The sequence below is a fragment of the Rattus rattus genome, chromosome 3 (assembly GCF_011064425.1).
Source record: "Rattus rattus isolate New Zealand chromosome 3, Rrattus_CSIRO_v1, whole genome shotgun sequence".
Classification (NCBI taxonomy): Eukaryota; Metazoa; Chordata; class Mammalia; order Rodentia; family Muridae; genus Rattus; species Rattus rattus.
Window position 1 is genome coordinate 26,848,918 of NC_046156.1, and position 5,711 is coordinate 26,854,628.

A 5,711-nucleotide genomic window follows, 5' to 3' on the forward strand; every position below is an offset into this window, starting at 1 on the left:
GGCTGAAGTAATTTTAAAATAATTGACTAACTGAATGTCGATCTTAAACTCAGGAAGATCTACCTACAGGGGACTGTCTCTGTCAGAGTCTGTGCTAAGGTTTCCTGAGACGCTGGGAAATGCTTCAAATTATCAAGACTTTCTCTGGCTACTGGGTGATGGAGGGAGGTAAAAACAGAAGAACAACAAAATCCACAAGCAATATCCATGTTACTGTAGCTGCTGTAGCTGTCAAGCACCCACACAATGTTTATATTCTCTGATACTGGTTCTTTAAGAATTGAACCCAAAAAGCATCCCCTCCTCTCACACACCCCATGTTGACTAAACTTGCTAAAGAAGAAACACCCACGGAAGCAGCAGGTACACAACACAATCGGGGATCTTGGGGGGAGGGGACGATGTTGAGAACCTGGGAATGCTTTATGGTGTAGCTATTCCAACCACACTGCCCATCAGCGATGGACAGCATAAAACCAGAAAAGAGACTCCAGGGTAAGAAAGTCAAGACCACTGCACACAAAGAGAAACACTTATAGTAACATTAGGTAAGGGGGGGTGGGGAACCACAAATTTCAAGATCACAGTTTCTGTGAGAGAATTTTGAGGACTGTTAATGGGGCTCCAAGAATAATTAAGTCCTCAAATCAGAATAAAAGAATTATCATCATTAAAATAAACATTCAACTAGAAAGACAAGGACCACGCTGTAAGAGAAATAAGGAATAGAAAGCAGGACAGGAAAAATGAAAAACGTGAGCAGGGACAGAGATTGTGTGGAGTGTGTGTGTGTGTGTGTGTGTGTGTGTGTGTGTGTGTGTGTGTGTGTGTGTGAAATAATAAATGCACAGCATAGAAAAAGAAGACACAGCATATTTGGACATTGAAGGTCCAAGTAATACAGCAAGTCAACTATTAGAAGCAATAATTTATGGGATTTTTCCCCCTAGGACAACAGAATAATTTGAAAATACAGAAGGCAAACTTTCACGGGAACAAATCTTCCAATATGAACATCACAGTGTATTTCAGGTTAGACCATTGAACTTGAGAAAGCTCCTTGGCCAAGAAAAGCTCATTCCCCCTGAGCCCTGCTACTCCTTTGTCACTGTGGTCAAGTCTCCTGGTTCTCATGGAATGAGAGTGCCATCTTCTCCCCAGGCACAGAAGATGGGTTTGCTGTCACCTGGAACCCCACCCTGTAAGGCCAGAGCAGTCACGCATGGGCAGTAAAGTAACAGGGAGTGTCTAGTTAGGGCTCTGATAGGGAAACAGATGCAGTCTCACTGTCTCGGGAGGGCTTTCCAGCTTCTGAAAAGGAAGGGAAGAAACAGGATAGTGCAAACGGCACAGAGGGATGAAGACGGATATTGTTAAAGACATAGAGTAAAAATACAGTGTGAAGACCCGTGATAGATACACAGACATACAGGGAGGCAGGCGGGCAGGCAGGTACGCAAATACAGAGACAGAGACAGAGTATGCAATCAGTAATTGCTTCCTGCAGCCAGTTCTAACTAACGTGGTTAAGAAAAGCCCGATGCCTAAATATGGAGCCCCTCTGTATTGTGCCCAAGGCAAACACTAGAATGAAAGTCAAACTTCTGGATGAAGGAGATGACTCAGGAGATTAAGTACTTGCAACTGGAGTGTGCAGCCTGAGATCATATCCCTAGCGCCCATCTGAAAGAGAAGGGTGTGGCAGTAGCTGTCTGCATCCGCAGGGAGGTGGACGTCTGAGGACTGAGGTTGGTAAAGCACACATTTAAATCTTTTATTGTAGATATTTCAATATTACTTAATTTGTTTTTGCTGCCAGTATCTACTTCAGCTCTATTTGTTTTGAGGTTGGGATACTCAAATATTACTTGAGTGCTGAAACATTTTTTTTTAATTATTAATATCCAGAACATACTGATGAATAACTTAAGGGTCTGGGGAAGGCAAAAGATTGGCATTTTCACCAATTAAAGTAAAAGACTCCAAATGTCTATCAATTAAAGGTTCTCTTCCATTCTCAATTGACCGACTACTCGAACAAGAAATGGTGTGAAGCATAGCATTTTATTTCCTGTGGCCGACTTGCTTTCTCCTGTGCATTTAGGCTAACAGGATATAGATTCTTGTTCCCTCTGCACTCATGCGTCTCGGGAAACAAGTTATTCATTGGGTCACTTAGGTGTAGAGGTGGAGCTGCGAATAAAATTTCGCAACAAAAATCCAAAATACATTAAAAGATACAAGGAATGGAACTCCAATTTTCTCTGTTCTTAAGCATTGTTTACAGAATACCTTAGCCTCGCTCTCAGAATTTGCCACTGATAAGTATTTACATGGCAAGTGGTCATGGACATCCTCTTAATTACAAACGACAGGGGGATGCCCAAGCCATCCAAGCTAGTCTCAGAGAGACTTCAGTTCCTAGTGCTGAGTCACAAAGAACATATTAGACCTCTGAGTACACTGGAGATTCAGCTGGATAATGTCCCACGTTCCCAGGAACTGGTTCAAACTGTCCTGCGAGTGTATTTCCAACAGGCTTTGGGGACGTCCTTTGCACATTTTCCACCTTGGACACTAGAGGGAGGTTATTTGTGATCCCTGCAATCAAGGCGTGTTTGCAGCAAGGTGACCACGCTCTGGTTTCCCATCTTCGTCTGGTCTGTGGCTGCAAGTAACAGAAGGCAGCTCTGTACCCTGATGGCTCCCTCATCACAAAAGACATTTCTACGACGACTCCTCTACCGTGCATGCGGAAAACACCAGTTTAGGAAGTAGTCCACATCTACTTATAAAAAAGGAGTCTACAGTGAGGAATGTAACACAGATAAAGGCCTTTAACTGAGGTAAACCATAGCTCAGACAAGTTAACCTACTTGTATTTACAAAGTAAACATTGAATGATAAATGGATAATTGATTTAGATGTGGTCTCACATAGCCCAGGCTGACTTGAAACTTCCTATGTAGCTGAAAATGACTTTGAGTTTCTAATCCTCCTGCCTCCTCCTCCAGCGCTGGGGTAGTTGGTATATACCACAATGTTCTGTTTATATGGTGCCAGGGATCAGATCCAGGGCTTTGTGAATGCTAGGCAAGCAATCTGCCAATTGAGCTAAAGCGCTAGTCACCAAAATTGTATTTTTGGAAAACACAATAGCTAAACATTTATTAATATCATTTGAGGGTACTATCATTTGATACAATGCATTTTGGTATAAAATATACAGTGATACACTATCTGTGTTTATGCTCTTGACTGTCCTATGACTCCTTCTCTCCCAAGAGGTACGTCACCTCTCTGAACCCTCTCCTGTGTATCCTCCATTGTCACAGTTGCATGGGGTCATTCCTCTGTCATCTATGTAGTTCCCTCTCCAGCCAGATTTAATTTTTTTGTTCTAACTAGATGGGTGTCTGGCACATAGAAGATATCTCATGTTCGAAAGCTAACTTAATCCTCTTCAAATATACTCAGTAGAACTCTTTTGTGCTTTTCTTTAACAAGGACTCTGTGATCTCAACATCTGTTACTTTGAAATGTGTTTTTATAAAGATAACGCCACTATGTTCCCCTGACAAAGAGTCTTAACACACTCTAACACTGATGGATAGCCCCTTTATCTTGTTTTTCTTGTGGTTTGACACTTGAAATCTCTTCATTTTTCTCAATTTCTGTGAAGAAGAAATCCTCTTTTTTTGTCATTTTCTTCATTTATAATTCACCTATATGTTCATCATAGTCTAAACATTGTGAGAAATGTCTTAAAGCAAGAAAACTATAGGAAAAACCATGTCATTGTGTCAAGTAAATCTTTGATGTTGTGCCAATGAAGAGTATTTAATAGTCTCTCTCCTTTGGACACTATCCCTCTAAAAATTGTTTTATCATTAGCCATCAACTAATCCCTGGTAGAACATCAACTCTCAGTGGCTTAAGTTACTGCTGTAGGGCGTGTTTCTCTTTTAAAATAAAAAGAACTTGAGGGGCTAGAGAAATGGCTCAGTGGTCAAGAGCTCCTCACACAAAGGACCTGGGTTTGGTGTCCAGTTCCCACATGGATACTCACAAGAACCTCTAATTACAGTTTTGGAGGATCTGGGCGCCCTCTTCTGGCCTCCTAGGCAAATAGACACTCATAGTTCACTCAAGGATGGGCAAACACTCAAACCCATAAAATAAAAAAAATTTAAACTCCTTTAAAAGTAAAATAAAACCTCGCCCAGCAGACCACTTACTTCATCATCTCTATGTCGGTCTCTCAGTGATGTGGTGCTACGAAGGCCTCGGGAGCGGTGGCGAGAAGATGGAGGTCGTGATTGACCTAGGAGAAGCCTTTACCAAGTGTGGATTCGTAGGAGAAACTGGTATAATTCCTAGTGTGATAAAAAGAGCTGGCATGTCTAAGTCAATCAAAATTGCTCCGTGTAATATCAATACAGAAGAATTATATTCCTACCTAAAGAAATTCATCCACATACTGTATTTCAGGCATCTGTTGGTGAATCCCAGAGACCGCCGGGTTGTGGTTATTGAGTCGGGGTTATGTTCTTCCCACTTCGGAGAGACCCTTACTCGAGTTCTTTTCAAATATTTTGAGGTTCCTTCTGTCTTACTTGCTCCAAGTCATCTGGTGGTGCTCCTGGTGTTCAGGATTAAGTCTGCCATGGTCTTGGATTGTGGATATAGGGAAAGGCTGGCGTTGCCTATCTATAAAGTTATCCCAGTACTGAATTAGGCTGGGGAGCACTGCCCTTAGGGGAAAAGCCCTTCACAAGTACACATTTGGAACAATGTACCGTTGACAGTGGTGCTGCCAAATGACAGAGCCTTCCCTCAGTGATGGGTTCAGTTCCAGAGGGTGTCCTAGAAGATATTAAAGTGCGGACATGCTTTGTAAGTAACCTGAAGTGTGCACTACACGCAGCAAAATTTAATATTGATGGAAGTAATGAATGTCCCTCTCCACCTCCAAATGTCGACTATCCATTGGATGGAGAGAAAATTTTACATGTGCTTGGATCAATCGGAGATTTAGTTGTGGAAATTCTTTATGAACATGATAATGAGGAGAAGTCAGTCGCTACTTTAATATTGGATTCCCTTTTACAGTGCCCAGTAGACACCAGGAAGCAACTGGCAGAGAATCTGGCAATCATAGGTGGCTCCTCTGTGTTGCCAGGATTTCTCAACCAATTGCTTGCAGAAATACGGTATTTGGTAGAAAAGCCAAATACAGGAGGACACTTGGCACCAAGAACTTCTGAATTCATTCTCCACCTGCAAAAGGCTAATTGTTGGGCCTGGTTGGGAGGGGCTGTTTCTGGAGCATTGCAAGACATACTTGGGAGCCACTCCATTTCAAAGGAATACTATAACCAGACGGGCTGGGATGCATACCTGACTGGTGTTCTCTCAATAGCCCATCTCTGGGAATGGTGTTTGATGTTGGGAAAATGCTACCACCGCTGATGAGAAGAACATTTTCCACCAAGAAATAAACTATTAAATAAATTCAGCTTTGCTTTATTTCAAATATTTAATCAATTAGAAGTAAGCTGTACAAAGTATGTAAGATGATTTAATACATAGCGGTGGCCTTTATGTAACAAAGTATTCCTGTATTTTCTCTTTGCATTGGTATTTAATTCATGTGGCTTTGTCTCTTGTGTCAAATGTTGCAGTGAATACTTGTAGGATACATTGTATTT

The 5,711-nt window shown here is 41.7% G+C and overlaps 1 pseudogene; it reads left to right on the forward strand.

The window, feature by feature from the left end:
* The first annotated feature begins 4,267 nt into the window (after positions 1 to 4,267).
* Positions 4,268 to 5,501, forward strand: LOC116895317 (annotated as a pseudogene).
* Positions 5,502 to 5,711: the final 210 nt, after the last annotated feature.